The sequence below is a fragment of the Sturnira hondurensis genome, unplaced genomic scaffold, assembly GCF_014824575.4.
Source record: "Sturnira hondurensis isolate 20B ecotype Veracruz unplaced genomic scaffold, ASM1482457v3 Scaffold0006413, whole genome shotgun sequence".
Taxonomy (NCBI): domain Eukaryota; kingdom Metazoa; phylum Chordata; class Mammalia; order Chiroptera; family Phyllostomidae; genus Sturnira; species Sturnira hondurensis.
Window position 1 is genome coordinate 18234449 of NW_028079044.1, and position 17287 is coordinate 18251735.

General features: G+C 49.2%; 1 pseudogene; it reads left to right on the top strand.

Annotated features, from left to right (window-relative positions):
* The first annotated feature begins 5467 nt into the window (after window positions 1-5467).
* On the top strand, window positions 5468-16781 carry LOC118988348 (ubiquitin carboxyl-terminal hydrolase isozyme L1-like; annotated as a pseudogene).
* Window positions 16782-17287: the final 506 nt, after the last annotated feature.

A 17287-nucleotide genomic window follows, 5' to 3' on the forward strand; every position in this document is an offset into this window, starting at 1 on the left:
TTGTGAATCACTGGCTTAGGCTAATACAGTTCATCCTTAGGGCTAAAGGCAGCTTTCTCCTTGACAATCTGGGACGATGAACTTCGGGACAAAGTCGGGAATTCCCAGCAACAGGGGCTGGGCTGGAAGGTGGGCTGGGAAGTCACCAGCACACCCAATACACTTATCCTATGTGGGCCTCAAGAAATAGGTTGATACAGCTCTGCACACCTTTCTTCTTGTGACACTCTGAAGCAGAGATCTATGAAAATGCCTGGACGGGGGCAAATGCTGAACAGGTGGAATGCAGAGGGCACCTCTGTGCCCCTGGGGTCCTGCTGTCTTTTAGCTGCTTTTATTAACCCCTGTTCATGCCTTCCAGAGCCCACATTCTCACAATCCTGAAATTAACATCAATATAAATACAGTTACTGCAACTACACCAAAGTGGGGTGTCTCTTAGCCTACTTCCCCAGGAGGCCCCCAGATCCTATCGGGTGACCCCTCCAAGATAACCTTTTTACTGATAGGCCCTATAAGTAAAAGGAGATGGTGAACTTTCAGGTGTCAACAAGTGGAAATGGTGCAAATTCTGCCTGGAATCCACCCGGCTACGAAGACTTGCCTTGCTCCCTCTGAAATTCCACGCCTAGAGATTTAGATGTTGGCTTTAAGCTCCCTCCATTAAGGAGGAAGTGGGGTGGGGGAGGATAGATTTGGCAAGGCCACAGCTTGCTTGAGTGATCTTGTTCTTAAATCATAAAGTAATTAAGAGCAAGGCTGACCCCCTGGGTTTGAAACCAGTGTCTAGATTTAAGTGCCAGAGCCACATATTCAACCACGCTGTGCCTCGGTTTCCTCGTCTGTAAATGAAGTAATAACACGTCATCGGATCAAAAGAAACAATGTGTGTAAAGCTTCAGAATGGTGCCGGGCACAAGATGATTTAGCCACTAGCTGACTCTTCATTGCTGACGCATGAGGTTCCAGGGCTGAGAGCTTCACGTTGCTGGGGTACCCCCATCCTTTGCCGGGCATAATAAATGCAGTCCTAGGGATCATGATTCACAGGTACTCTGGGGGAGCCGCCTCAGAACCTCTGCTTCCCCTCCCAGGCCTGAGGTGGCCGGGCCCATGGGATGACCTCAGCCAGGAGGAATGAGGGGTGCGGAATCTATAGTCTGGGTGTAGGCCCCTGCCTACCCCTGGGGCCCTCTCAGCCCCACCTTGGATCTGCTCCCTAGCAGCTGACCCACAGGCTATAGGATGTCAGGGGTCACCCAGTGACTCACTGTGGCCTCTTGATCCAGAACCAGTGTAACAGGACACCCCCCAATGGCTCTCTTCTGCACCCTAGCTTTAGAGGACCATTGACCCTGACCTCTAGATGAGACCCAAGGGGGCCTGTGACTGATGGGTGACCCTGACCTCTGATCCTGCCCACAGACAGATTCCTGGGCTCAGATAGGATTCCGCTTCTGGTTTCTGAGCTCTGGCCCTATCTACAAGCTGACCCATCTCTAAGACGTGGAAGACACTTGGGGTTTCTGGGACAAAGGCCCTGTCTGTGCACCACTTGCCTCTCCCTTGTGATCCGCTGGGTGCAGGCCAGCATTCAGCATCTGCTTGGCAGCCTGGTCCTTGAAGGTGGAGAGCGCCTGCCTGGCCCCTCTTGCTGGGAGCATTCCAATGGAGAGGGGAGGAGGAGGTGCTGACTTTGTCCCTTCAGCCAACTTCTCCTTGATGCCCACTGAGGACCATCCTTCCTCCTGCCCCTTCCGACTGCAGGTCCCAGCTGGAAGGGACCAACCCTCCGCCATTAGCTTAGGGGCTCCATGGGAGAAGCAATAGGACCAGGTTTCTTAAGGACAAAACCACATCTCTTCCATCAGACTCTCTGATGGGATCCCCGAGAATGGGAGCTGTATCTCACAAAACCACATCTCTTCCATCAGACTCTCTGATGGGATCCCCGAGAATGGGAGCTGTATCTCAACCACCAGAGGGTCTCCGACAAGGGGATACAAGCAGATTGGGTGTTTGAATTGTACAAATTTGGATTCAAATCTTGGCTTCATTGTTTATTAGCTATTTGTCCTCTTAACCTGAGTTCAGTTTCCTCACCTCTGAAATGGGGTCAGTGACATTACTTACCTCATAGAGTTATGAGGATTAAATGGGATGATCTTTGAGAAGCACTGGGCGTAGTCCCTGGCACTTGTAAGTGCTCAGCAGACATCCGAGGTCATAGATATTGTATCATCATCATTTTAGAGGTTCCACAATGTTAGGGCAGGGAGACTCAGTGAGGCTGGGATCTTTCCCCCACCCCCTGAACCAGGTTTTCTCTGAGGAAAGGGATCAGAGGTCAGTGTCTAAGCTGGCCTCCCCTGCCACCCTCATTTCTTGTGGTTTCTCAGCGGCTCTGGGCTTACAGGGCTTGGTTTAGCCTCTTCGCAGAGCTCCTCTCTGCCTTTTCCCCTAAGAAGGCCTCACCTTTCTACACCTGCCCATTCTTCCTGGCCCAGCCTGTTCCCTCCAGGAAGGCTCCTGGGTTGACGTCTGCCAGAGCTGATCCTCCACTGCTGATGACCTTGCCATGATCCCTGGCTACCAGGTTCTCAAAAGGGAGTGAGGATCTTGGACCCAGGCTGCCCCTCTCACCAAGGACAGGTGAGTCCGCAGAACTGGAGCCACTGTGCCAGGAACACCCCTGTAGCACTGATGACCAAAACAGGTACCCAACCCAAACAGGTATCCAAACTGCCCTTGGGAGGGTCTGGTTTCTTTTTCTCTCTTTTCAATGAAGTAAATCATTAAGTCAGTTTTCAATCCCTCCAGTTGGCCGCTTGGGGCTTCCTTTTTAGCGAGGCTTAATTATGAGGACAACAGGGCAGGTACTGAGGTCAGCCATGACTTCATGAACTGGAGGCACACTTCTTGTGGATGGGCTGGGGGATCCTGCCCTTAGACCATCACTCGGGAGAGAGGAGCAAGGCAGGTGCCCTCATGCATGCCTCCAGACTGGCTTCCAGGGGAGAGACTGAGAGAACAAGGGTATGGTGCCCCATAGCCTGGGGCCAGAATGTGACCTCGGGCTGCTCAAGAGGCTGGGGCACCCATTTTTTTTCAATCAGATACAAGCATTCTTCAAGGGTCTTTTATACGTCAGGTTCTGGGAGAAGATGAAGAGGTGATTCTGTGATGCCTGGAGGCTCCCTTTTCACCTTGGCTGTTGGGGAGCTCAGATTTAAATTTAATCCTTAATCACAATGATTTATGTCAGCCTCTGTTTGGCATAACTGTGTCTTTCTCTTTTCTTGTAAATGTGTTACTGTTATTTTTCATTAGTAGCAGTATTATACATATATATTCTATTGTAAGCTACTTCATGTTTTCTCCGGAAGTAGAGCATAAATTTAAGAAATCAAACAGTGGGGTCCACAACAGCTCAGAGACCATTAGGAGGACTTGCAGGAACATCCTGCATCCTGTCCTGATGATTGGAGGTAATCTCAACGAGAGGAGGTGGAAAAGTTAATTTCCAATGCCTAAGGACCCAGATATCAAATTTCACTGCCACCTCTGGTTGGAGTGGGAAGGAGTAGCAGGGCTTTGGCCCAAACCGTGGCTCTCAAGCCCTGACTATTGGCCCAGCCCACCTTTCTCTGGCAGTGGGACCCTGGGCAGATCCTCTTGTCCCATGGGCCTCTGCTCATCTGGGGGTTACATGGGTATGAAAAGGGCCCTGATAGTGGTTTTAATGGGGCTCCACCAGCTCTCCCCTGAGCTAATGGGTGGATTTTAATCATTTCTCTGACCAGGGCTGGACTGCACATAGCTCTTGCTACTTGAAGAAGAAACTGGGTGGGTTTGCTCATACTCTAGGCCCAAAAAGGCCTGCTCTACCCAGATCCTAGAAGAGGAATCCATGTGTTATAAGAATGGCTTTCCCTTGGCCTCAGAGAGCTCCACCCCCAATGTGAGAGCGAGTGCCTTCTGGTCACTGCCTCCCTCACTGGCCTGGCCTGGGTCCTTCCATGTCATACTCCTAGCAGCCCAGAGTGACCGAGCACGTGTATCAGAACTGGCCCGATTCCCTCGGAACAGGAGCCAGCTCCTCAGTGTGGGGCACCCCCCACCGACACCAGGCTTTGGGTAAGAGGAGCTTGCCGAGAGAGCCAAGGGGAACCTCTAGGAGTGTTTCCTGACCTGGAAAAGGGCTCAGTGGGCCCTGACACACTTGCCTCCCATGATTCTGTGCAGATGGCATTGCAAGCACAGTCACCGTTTGCTGAGTACTCATCATGTCCCACCAGCTGAGTTAACACCTGTTTAATCCACACAACAGCCCCATGAGTCAGGTATCATTACTAGCTTGCTTTTACAAAGAGGGAAACTGAGGCACAAAGAGGTTGTGTCATACAGTTAAGAAATGGTGGATTACCAAACTTCTCTTAACCATTTCAAGCTAAGAACTCTCCTTCATTCATTCATTTCACAAGTGTTCATTGAGTACGTACTATGTGGCAGGTATTAAGGACCCATTAGTGGATGAAACAGAATAAAAGCTCTGGACACCTGAAACTGATTTCCCAGAGCAAGAAGACAACAAACAGAGCACACGCTAGACAGGTAAATTATATAGGATGCTAGAAGGTAGTAAGTGGTATGAGGGAAAAATGAAGGAGCATAAAGTGGACTGGGGAGAAAGGAGAGCTGCAATTCAAGTGTGATGACTATGGAAGGCCTCACTGCAGCGATGGCTTGAAGGAGACAAGGGCAGGGGCCACGTGGATACCTGGGAGAAAGTTGCACGTGTGAAGTCAGCAGGGGGCGAGTGTGGCTGGAGGGAGGCTGGAGAGATTAGGACAATGGAGAGGGAATGGGGAGCAGAGTATGTAGGGGGCCATTACAAGGCTTCCCCTCCCCCTGCCACCCAGACTGAGTTGGTCCTATTGTATGAACAGGAGGGCAGCTGCATCACTGGGGCTTTAGCTTCTGCTTTGAGACCAATGCATAACCTTTGCAGAGTTCTCAGCCCTGGAAGGACTTTGTGTTTACAAAGACCTCCTACACTCAGCTCCTAGAAGGGAGCTGACCTGCAAAGTAGGAGGCCAGGGCAGGGCTTCCCCGTTGGTCCAGGAGAGACCATGGGGTCTGGATGGGGAGGGCCGAGAGGTGTGGTGAGAAACAGTGGGGTTCTGGATCTATTTTGAAGGTGGAGCCAAAGGATTTGCCACTGGATTAGATGTGGGGTGGGAGAGAATGAGAGGAGTCTAAATGTGTGGCCTGAACAACTGGAAGGATGAGTTACTACTTATGGAGATATAGGGTGGAGAATGTTCATGTTTGGCATTTCGGGGATGATCAGAGTTCAGTCTTGGGCGTGTTCAGTCTGAGCTGCTTCTGGTGCATCCCAGGCAGAGCCGATGAGCCCCAGCTGTACCTGCATGTCTGCAGCGCAGGGAAAGGTGCAGTCTGGGGACTCATCTCTGGGTGTTGGGATGGGCCCTTAGGGTTGGCCGAGGAAAAGGCCTTGCAGTTGGTGACCGATGGGGCTGGAACTCGCACCTCCTGCTATTCCTTGGGGGAGGAGCTCCTGTGTCCTTGCCTCCCAGAGACAGCTAGGACAGAAAGGGGCTAGGGCTGGCTGAGTTTACCATGTCCTTGAACAGAGATGGGGGCTGAGCCCTGTGTGACTTGCTTGGGCCAGCGAGGACAGGTGGCAGAGTTAGAACCCCAGCCTCCTGACACGGGGTTCAGAGATTTGTACCTGACATGATGACAAGATGGCACTTGTGGAAGCGCCCTGACAGGTCTGGAATGTGGGAGTGAATGCAGTAGTGGATGTCATTGGGCCCCACTGGCTGGCCAGGGGTGTATTTTGGCAGGATTGCCCTTTCACCCAGTAACTCTGGGGACCAGCTCACACTCTTCCTGCTGGGAGAGGCCCAGGCCGCTGGGTGGGGGCCCCCCGTGCTCTATCCCTGCCTTCCTGATTCATTCCAGCTCTCCTGGCGTTCTGAGTCATTTTCTTTCCAGAGGAGAGCTGCCTGACGGGCAAATCCCTGGATCCTGGGGAAAGGAATGGAAACTCAGTCTCAGGGTTGGTCATGTGCATAGGTGAGGCAGGCAGCCACCCACACCTGCCCCAGATCCTTGCCCTGGCTTAGAATTTACTCACTTGTCTATCTACCCATCCGGCCATCAGTTCCTGAGTAACCATCTCCATTCAGGTGCTCAGTATTGTGCCATTTACAAACTTCCAAATAGTGGTATTTCACAGATGAGAACACCCAGGCTCAAAGAACAAAAAGGACGGGTTCAAAAGTGTGCAGAGAGTAATTGGAAGAACCAGGGTGCAGACCCAGCTTGTCTGACTCCAGGAGTTCTTCCATATCCAATCTCTACTGTCCTCAAGCCCGGCTGCTCTTTGTCACTCTTGGCCCCAGTTCTCTGTTCTAGGGAAGCAAGCTGTGACCTTGGGGAAGTCTGTCAATTAACTTTGTACTTTGGGTGATGGGAGAAGGAGGAGACAGGGGATATTGACGGGCAGCCTCATGATGACTCTGAGGCTGGGACTGGACAGTAGCTATGGGAGAAGTCTCCAGTGGGAGGGTGCCAAACAGCACTTCCATGGAAGCAATCAGAGTATCAAAGAAGCAAGTAGGGCGGCAGGCATTCTGGGCAGGGAAATAGCCAGAGGAAAAGAATGAACTTGTATTCAGAGGCCAGGATCAGAGGGTGTGGGTATAGGGTGGGGGAGGGTCAAATTGCAGAAGTTTCTAAATGTCTATGGAATGTTTTAGGTAGTACCCATGAGGGGTTGAGGTGCCTCTTCCCCCAGGAAGCCTTCCAATGCTAACTCTGCTGGTTCCTCAGCCCGAGCCGGCTCTCCTTCCTTCCCTGGTGTAGCCTGCACTTCAGAAGGAAAGCATGAGACCTCCTGGGCCATGTCCTCTCTCCCAGGGGACAGACAGGGGGCTGCTCAAAGGATACTGAGAGTCCTGCAAGAAACTGTGGGATGTCAGGCAGCCCGGAGATTTTCCCAAGAAGAAACACGGCTCAGAAGGAGGGCCAACAACACAGAGGTGGGCTGTATTTTACTCCAGGTGTACCCAGTGGCCCCAACCAAGTGTTAGGGTGCCCGGAATTTGAGGAGTGGAGGTTCACCCTTTTGGACTAAGTCAGATCCCCTTATTACAGGCAGATTTCCCTGGGAGAGGTGACACTGTTCCCATCACTGCAAATGCTACAATATAACACTTTCCTCCCTGGGGAGGTGGGGTGGGATGGGCAGCAGAGAAGAGGAGGGAGGCCTGAGAATCCCAGGGGAACACTGGGCAACAGAGGCACCTTCGGACCACTTTGCCCCTGTGCTGGGTGTTTGGAGATTTCGTGGTGACCCACTCCTATGTTTCACCAGTTCCCCAGCGACCAGGTCAATTGCCCTCTTTCAGTAAGCCTCTCAGGAGCTCTTGGGCTTCCTTGTACAGGGATTTAGGAGCTGCTCTAGGGGAACTGTGAAAAAAAAAAGGTCTTGCAGCCCAGTGATTCTTAGCAGGAAGAATCTAACTCAGGAAAAGAAATCTGGGCACTGGTCAGGTCATCAGTCTGCACAAAATATCACGCTGGAAAATAGTGCCATCTGACTGGGTTTCTACCTATGACCCCATCCAGCACTAACCAAGTGCAAATTAGTTTCACTCCCACCAAAATACACAAAGCCCGTGAGTGGAATCAAGAAAACATTATGCCAGTCTATCGTGGCCTTGTATTTCCACAATACCTGTGGAAATACATGTCACATGACACAGGGACATGCCGTACCTCCCACCAGGAACCCAGTCAAAGCTGCAATCAACCAAAATCCCACAACCGAATAACGCGTGGTGCACACAGCATTGTTTATTGGGGAGGAGGAGTTGGTTCTATTACACGAGATTTAAAGTCTTTGATGTGACCCTCAAAAACAGGTCCAGTTTAGAAAGAGGAAGACCGAGAACCTGGGGGAGGTGGCCAGTCGGTGAGCAGACATCAGAATAAAAATAATCTTCAAGTATATTGTGAATAAGACTTAGTAATACTATTTATATAAGTTAGAGAATGTGGCTAATAGTGGCCAGTTATAACAATGTGGAGATTGTGCAATAGACATTTCCAAGTAAATAAAAAGATATTCCATTTACTGCAAGCAGTTGATTCCTTATTTTGAACATAAAGGGAAAAAAAGCATGTAATTTATATTAATCAAAAATATGTTTCTCCATTTCCACTAAATATAAACTGAACACAATTTTTTTAATAGTTTATTGGCACACAATAAACTATTAAATTATTAGCTTTCTTGGGCTGACTGGGTGTCTAGTTCTTCCTGATGAGAATGGCCGGCGGCATAGAGGCCGCTTGTGGGAGCTGCAACGCCATCCGCCAGGAATGACGCTGCTCCAGATTTGTGGTATGATAATATATGTGAACATAATATATATGACAAGATCCAGCAGCAGATCTAATAATTATTGCAATTCCAGTGTGGTGGTGAGTAGGGTATTAAGGTGCTTCGGGGTTATCTTCCCAAGTGTAATATAATGTGAAACTATCTGATTTCTGTTAGTGACAGAATCACAGCTACTTTTGGGGACAGTTGACCCTTGAACAACATGGGAGTCTGGAGCACCAACCCCTTCCTCTTCACCACACCCCGTTCCTGTTCCCCAGTCAAAAATCCACATATAACTGCAGTTGGTCCTCCGCATCTGCAGATTCCTAACTTTGGATCGAAAATACAGTCGACCCTTGAACAACATGGGTTTGAACTGCGAGACTCCTCAGTGCTGGTGTCTTGTCTACGCCTGTGTCCTGCCTGCCCACACTCTCCCCTGGTGGCTGCTACGCACAGTTCCCACTCTTCCTGTGTCTACCGGCCCTTCTGAGTCGGGGCGTCGGCCTGGCCTGTTGCCAGAGCCTCCTGGCCAGTCCCCCGCTCCTCTCTACTGGCCTCCCATTGGTTCTCCACAGGACAGCCAGCAAGATACAAAGTTCCTCATGCCATCTTTCAGTGGCTTGTGAGTGTGCTTAGGATAAGAGCAAGAAGGCAGGCCGTGGGCCCAGGCCCAGCAACCGCATCTCCCATCAGCCCTTCCGTCCCCACCCTGTCTACCTTACACTTCCTGGCTCATCGTGTATGCCCGTCCACCTGGCCTTGACACCAGCTGTTGCCTCTACCTGGGGCGCTTTTTGCTCAGCTCAAACCTTGGGACGCCCTCAGCTGTTGCTCAGACAGGACTCTCTCCAGGAAACCTCTCCTGCTCTCAGCAGCGCCCCAGTTCCATACTCGTTGCTCCGCTGAGTGCTGATTTACAGTAACATGTATTTTACCTCTCCCACTGGGGATGGGCAGAGGTCTCCATGAGACAAAAGGGGGCACCATGGACATCCTCTCACCTGGGAGGACCAAGCAACACTGGGAAAGCTCTGGCTTGAGGCTTGTGGCTGACTTCAGGAGCGAATGTGATGCTGGGAGCCCAGCCCGCAGGCCTGCGGTTTATGGCAGAAGCAGACTGTCTCCCATGCGAGGCATGCGATGCCTGTGCAGGTTGTCATGGCACCGCAAACCTTTGGCCTAAAGTCCTCAAATGCAATTTTATTTTCACTTTTCTTTACTCTTCTGAGCTGAGGAAGCACAGATGGTGTCAGTGGCCAGCCCCTCACGTGTGCCTGGCTGCAGCCAGAGTTCCGCTGCTGCCTCTACAGCACAGGTGGCAAACCCAAGGCCCGCCGGCCAAATCCGGTCCTGCACCTTGTTTCTACCCTGCGGCAGCGCCAAGCTCTTTGCCCCTAGTTAAGAAGTAGTTACATTTATACAGTTCTAAAACTATATTCAGCCCTTGGAAGGCAGCCTTGAGGCTGATATGGCCCTTGTGGAAATGAGTTTCACACCGCTGCCAGTAGAATGTGAGAGGTCTCTCAAGAAGAGCCTGTGTTCCCCTTCCTTATCTCCCCAAGCCTCCTGAGAATCTACCCACCCTCAGGTGGGCTTTACTGGCTCCTTCCCCATTCACTGCTAAGTTTTGCAGGGGCTTGGTTACCAGTGACTCATAGCTGGTATGGCGAGGCCTGGCTCTGAGGAAGCTCCCCAGAGAATGAGTGGGTACTCAACAAACGTGAGCCAAATGAGTTGAGTGTCAGGGCTGGAGGCAGAGGGCTGGACAGGGTGACCTCATGGAGGAGGGTGGGCCCTTGAAGGAGGGGACAGAAGGCCAGGTGCCTGCGGTCAGAGTTCGATTTGGGGTCAGATGGTGGGGTGCAGGCTCAGGGGATGGTGCTGGGGAATCTGGGGAGTTCCACACCCCATGATCTGGGCTGGTGCTCAGATTGGATTCTGGCACACCCCCGGCAGCCTGCCCCCACCTGCTCTTGGGGCGGGGGCAGCAGGTGGGGCCCACTTATCTCGAACCAGGCCAGCAGGTGGAGCTGGCCTTGCTCTGGGGAGATGGCAATCACACAGACATTCCTCAGTGGAAAATCACTTCATCACAGGCCCCTTCCTGGGAATGAGAATAGAAAGAGCTCAGAAATAGCTCAGTGGAGACACTGAGTCGGAGAGCTGCCACCAAGTATCTGGGTCTGTAGGGTCCCTCAACTGGGTCAGTGGGCAAGCTGCATGTTGGCAGTGCTCAGACTGGGTCAGGGTGAGCTGAAGGTCAGTCCTGGGCCATGTAGACTGTAGCCTGTTAGGGCCTTGGGAAGCAATTTCAGTTTCCTTCTAGGCCCTTGGGGTCTCTATAGTAATTTCTAATCAGAACTGGTGGGCCAGGACTGGCTCCAGTCATGGTCTCCTGAGGTCTGCTAAGCAACCAACTTGAGTATAACAGTGTCCTTGGCCTGGGCCAGCTTGGGGATGAATGTTCTAGATAACTTTTTATGGAAACGATGGCTACGGGTTCCTTATAATCAGGATGCACAGGCTGAGGAATGTTCATATCACTTGCTAATTAATTTGCTTAGACACAAGGACTCATACATAAGACATATATACACATACTTAGACCCTGGCATGTGCTTCCCCACCCATGTCCACAAACGAAGACATTCTCTTGCAGGACCACAGACATAACCAGACTCCCATGGGCCAATGCACCGAGACCTCCGGTTTCAGAGGTCACAGACACAGAACAGTTTCAGCTCCCAGGCCTGCCTGGGATGGTGGACAGTCATATAGACCCCCTTCTAGTCTCTTTCCTATGCACCTAAGAGACATACTTGTAGTTGATCTGTTTGTACAATTTTCTATCTCATGTCATGAAATACTTTTTATAAATATCATTTTAAATCATTGCATAATCCACTGTCACATAGGTGGACCATAATTTATTAAACCAATCCCCTATTATTGAGCATGTAAGTTGTTTTCAGTTTTTCACAAGACTGTGCATAAATCTTTATCCACATAGCAGATGATTTCCTTGGGCTGAATTCCCAGCACTCACAATACTGTCAAAAGGTAAGACTTCCCCCATCTATACTGAGATACAGTTGACATATAAAAGGGTGAGACTTTTTACAAAGCCTTTGGTACATATTGCCAAATTTACTGAGATGATTAATTTATGTGCCCACCAGCAGTTCCCTTGCCAAGCTTAAACACTCTTAATTTAAAAACTATTAATTTCACGTGAAAATTTTTGTCATTCTTTAAGTTTGCATTTGTGGATCATTAATGATTGCAAACATTTTCACACATTTGTGAGCCATTTATAGTTCCACTTTTGTTGTCCTCAGAAAGGACTCTTTCTGAGTCCTTTTCCTATTTATCTATTTTGGTCCTTGCTTTTAAAAAATATTGATTTGTAAGAACTCTTTATTAATGAGGGACATTAATGCTCTCTTTACTAACCATGTTTGTTTTAAATATTATTTTCATGTTTCCTACTTGGAAATCACCCAGACACCTACTCAGTGCAGACCTACTTGGTTTCATGGTTTGCTTGTGTCATTTTTTTTGACATAGAGAAGACTTACATTCTAAGCAATCAGATTTAAAAAGTTTTCCTGCAGAAATGCTACATTCCCTTTTCCCCCATCGACTGTTCAGTTAAGAATACCCTTGTCTATTCTAGATGTTAAGTATTACTTCTGCTTTCCTCACCAGGGAAATCAGGAAGAAAAGACATTGCCCCTGCCCTCACGGAGCTTACAGGGACCAGAGCAGGAGGATACAGTGCCTGTGTTATCGATGCCTCCCTGTGAGCCATAGCCACCCAGTGAGAGGGGCGCTAAGCTGCACGGGGATAGGGCACTTGCTGCTAGTCAAGGCTGCAAGGGGACAGGAGAGGCTTCATTTATTCATCAGATAGGTACATAGACTTACTATGTACCAGGCATTGTTTTAGTGCTGTATAGGTATTGAATGACTTGATCCTCATAGTAATTTCCTGAATACTTTCCCCATTTTACAAATGAGGAAACTGAGGCCTGAAGAGTATAAATAACTTACCCAAGATGGTACAGGGAAGGGCCAGAACTTGAACTCAAGAAGCTTGGTTGAGTTGGTGGGAAGTATGCATGCTTATTACGGCTAAGGGACTTGAATGTTCAAAGGAAAGATTCAGACAATCCATTGACAAATTTTTCATGCAAAGGGCTAAGTAGTAAATATTTTAGACTTTGCAGGCCAAGAGGAAACATTGAGAATTTTATAGGTACTTATACAACTAGAGAGAAAAATTTCCACAAATTTCACTGGTAAGATTGAAAATATAATAATAATAATAATAATAATGAAAATTTTATATATACTTAATAATATAGGTCTACTAATGTGAAGAATGGAGCTCTTTTTGGAGGGATACAGCAGTTCGCTTAATAGAGGTTAGTGGCCCCTATGGTCTGACTGTGGACATTCACCTGTGAAAACCACTCTCAGCTGTGTGGCCTCAGGAGCACAGGAGGGGCTGGATCTGGCCTGCAGCCACACATGGTCTGCCCGTGCCTGGTTTACACCTATTGTTTCAGGAGAAAGATGAGATGAGGCCACCTCAGGGCCAGGGCTGTGTCGTGGGGAGAGGCAGGATGGATTTGATTTGCTGGACTTCTGAGATGGGTTCCCAGGCTGATGATTAGGTGCAGGGGGAGGGAGGGGGGCCCAGACAATGTGGGTGGTGGGCATGAGCTGGAAACCCCAAGTGCTGTCCTGCCCTGCAAGTCAGCACCACCTAAGCACCTGCCTTCTCTCAGCTCAGGGGGGCCTGCTCAGAAGACTTGGCTAGGGCCCAAATGGCTAAAAAACAAGAGGGCATTTCTTCTGACACAGTTTGGTGGGGACTTGTTTCTAGCTGACACCAGGAAGACCCCATGGTCAGAAATTACCTGCACATTTGAGGGCCACAGGGCCATTGATCCTACCAGTAGATCGTCCTCTCTAGGCTTGAGCTCTGCCCCTTCAGGCTCCTTTCTCAGGGTGGTAGAGCAACCAGACCTCTCCTTTCAAGGTGAATGAAGGGAGATGCTGCAGGGTTGATGGGGAGAATATTGCTGAAATGTGGGACAGAACACAGACAGGAACAGAGGCAGTCTGAGAAAATGTCACCACCATGGTCACAGTTGCTGCTAAGGCTGATCACGTTATTGGGAAGGGCTCCTCGATTTCTCTGCCCGATACCTCCTAGTGGAGTACAAACCTGCCCCCTCCTCTGCCTGTGTGGGGGCGGGAGGTGGCCACTTGCTGTGTCTGGCTCTGTAATTAAGTCTGTAGCAATGGGCAGGGGATGGGACAAATCTTGTCCCAAAGCTGTTCTTGCTGTCAGTGGACTTAAATGCAGGCAGACAGCTTACGAAATGCTCCTGAGAAATTGTCCTGGGTAAGCCCGAGGTGTGCCAGATGCAAATGAGCCTGAGAGACAAATGCAGTGCATCTCTGCTCTGGGTGTGGTCACCCCTGTTGTCCACGGGTCCAGAATTAGAAGGCCATGGGCCAGGCCACATAAGGGGTGATCCCCTCTCCACAGCAGCTAGCACTGGGCTGATGCAGTGTTACCTCTATTCACAGGCCATTCCCTTAAATTTGACCTCAGAATGACCCTGTTCTAACCTTGGGCTAAGCCTTGACCATGGACTCAGCCACAGCTTTAATTCTCCCTCCAGGCAGATCTTTGATTCCTGCCCACCCATCATCTTATAAATTGAGCATTCTTCACACATAGCAAGGGAGATTGAGCACAGCAGTGTGAGCAGCTCCATGTGGGTACAGAGGGACCCAGCTCATGACCTGCACCTCAATGCTTGGAAGGTGGTCCATGGAAGGGCTGTGGAAAGTCCTGGATCTCCCTTTTCCCCCATTTCCCCCTGGTTGACTCTGAGCAACTGTCTTGACCAAAGTGAGGTTTGAGTATGCAGAGAGATTTACTCATCTGTTCAATGGATATAATGATACCCAAGTACCTGGCCTTGCCATTCTAGAAGTAGGTGTGAGGGTTACATGGGGAGGGTGGGAGCGATTTGGAAACCGTGTAGCACTATGATACAAATGTGTGGTATTAAAATGAGAAGGGTTGTACCTCCAAATAACACAGCATAAGGTAACTGGGTTGTACTTTGGTTTTCTCTAGAACTTTCTGCTTTCTTCATTAAAAAAATATTCACTGAGGAAAATTTCAAATGTACTCAAAAGTAGAGAGAATAGTTTAATGAACAGTTAGTGTGGTGGCCAAGAGAGTGTGCTTTGCAGCTCTCCTGCTGCAGAGAACCTCATGGGACTGGGGCCCAGCTGCCGGGCGCTGATGGTGCCGAGGCTGCACCTCCCCAGGGCTGGACCCCATGAGCGCTCCGAGGATATAAGACAGGCCTGGTTGCTGACTTTCACTGGACGACCATTGCATTTGAGCACGCTATCCTTAGACTCCAAGGCACACTGCAGTCTCAGATGCACTTGCCACACCCTCCCCTCCTTCCTTCACTTAGGGTCAGACTTGAATTTAGAATGATGCTCTCCCAGCCTTTCTAGCTCCTTCTCTATTTCCTTTCTCATAGCCATTTCCTCTAATAAAACAACCGTTAAACCCATCTGGGTGTCCGTTTCTCAGAGTTCTTGGACTAACAAACCCCATGTACCAAACAGCCTTCTTCCAGTCAACAATTACCAGCGTTTCCCCACATTTGCTTTAGCGATCTTTTCCTCACCCTCCCCGTTGTACCCCCTGGAAATAATTGAAATCCTAGACATCATGCCATTTCACCCTTAAAACACTGATCCTCATTATTCACAGATTCTGCATCTGCCAGTTGGCCTGCTACTAAAACTTATCTATCATGCCAAAATCAACACTTGCAGAGCTTTTGTGGACATTCATTGACATGCATAGAGTGGTGAAAAATTTGAGTCACCGGAGGTGCAGGTTCTCAGCTGAGGTCAAACAAGCCAATGTTCTGCCGTTTAGGGTTTTCCAGCTTTACTGACATTACCATTGTCTGAGTTTAAGCTGTGCAGGTGTTAATTTGATGCACTTGTGTATTGCACTGTAATGTTAGCTCTATCATGTCACACAGTTGCCATTTCTTTTTTGTGGGGAGAACAGTTAAAATCTACTCTCTTAACTTCGTTCCGCCTTTTGGTTTCAGTTCTCATATACAACAAGTACCCTTATGTGATGTACTTAGTGCTATATTTTTTTGTGTGTGTTTTTGTTGGTGATTTTACTGTTTAAAATGGCCCCAGTTTTCCCTCTTCCGTGGGTCAAGATTTCACCTGCAGTTCATGAAGATGCAGCTCAAACCCATGGAGATTAACTCAGAGATGCTGAACAAAGTGCTGGCCTGGCTGGGGGTCTTTGGCCAGTGGACAGACACTTTGTAGACGTGTTGGGGCTGGAGGAGGAGGCTCTGAGTGTGGTGCCTGTGCCGGCCTGTGCACTGCTGCTGCTGTTTCCACTATTGCTCAGCATGAAAACTTTAGGAAAAAGCAGATCGAAGAACTGAAGGGACAAGAAGTCAGTCCTAAAGTGTACTTCACAAAGCAGACCATTAGGAACTCCTGTGGTACCATCGGACTTATACACGCAGTGGCCAATAATCAAGACAAACTGGGATTTGAGGATGGGTAAGTTCTGAAAGTTTCTTTCCGAAATGGAGTTGTCTCCTGAAGACAGAGAAAAATGCTTCGAAAAGAAAGAGGCCATTCAGGCAGCCCGCGATGGCATGGCACAGGAAGGTCAGTGCCTGGTAGATGACAAAGTGAACTTCTATTTTGCTCTGTTTAACAACATGGATGGCCACATTTATGAACTTGATGGATGAATGCCTTTGCTGGTGAACCATGGCCCAGTGCAGAGGACTCAATCCCACCAAGGTCTGCAGAGAGCTCACTGAGCACGCGCGAGGGGAAGTCCACTCCTCTGCCGTGGCCCTGTGCAAGGCTGCCTATTGTCCTGTGGGAAGGGACTAAGCTCTTTTCCCTTCTTTCCTTCATAATGAAAATATATNCCATTCAGGCAGCCCGCGATGGCATGGCACAGGAAGGTCAGTGCCTGGTAGATGACAAAGTGAACTTCTATTTTGCTCTGTTTAACAACATGGATGGCCACATTTATGAACTTGATGGATGAATGCCTTTTCTGGTGAACCATGGCCCAGTGCAGAGGACTCAATCCCACCAAGGTCTGCAGAGACCTCACTGAGCACGCGCGAGGGGAAGTCCACTCCTCTGCCGTGGCCCTCTGCAAGGCTGCCTATTGCCCTGTGGGAAGGGACTAAGCTCTTTTCCCTTCTTTCCTTCATAATGAAAATATATCCCTACCAACGTAGTCTTAAAATGCTTTAGCACTTGTAGAAAACAGCTGTTCTCCATTGGTTCTGCAGCTGTATTCCCCCTCAGCCACACCCAATGCTAGCAGAGCTCAGCTGTCGATGGAGCAGTTTGGTGAGACAGCGAAGCATTTCCCTCATTGTGTGTCTCGTACCTCAATGTCTTATGCTTTAAACAGCTACTTTGGTTTGTGTCTGTAAGAAAGGCCTTGGATGTGGTATAAATTATTTGTCCTTATAAGGAATAAAACTTTTCTGCTGATAAGAAAAAAAATGCATGGCTAAAGGAAACACCAGCAAAATGAAAAGGGAACCAACTGTATGGGAAAATATATATGCCAATGATACCTCAGACAAGGGTTTGATCTCCAGAATCTATAAAGAATTCACATGACTCCACTCCAGGAAGACAAATAACCCAATTAAAAAATGGGCAAAGGACCTGAACAGACACTTCTCCAAGGAGGACATACAAAGTTACCCAGAGACATATGAAAAGATAATTAGC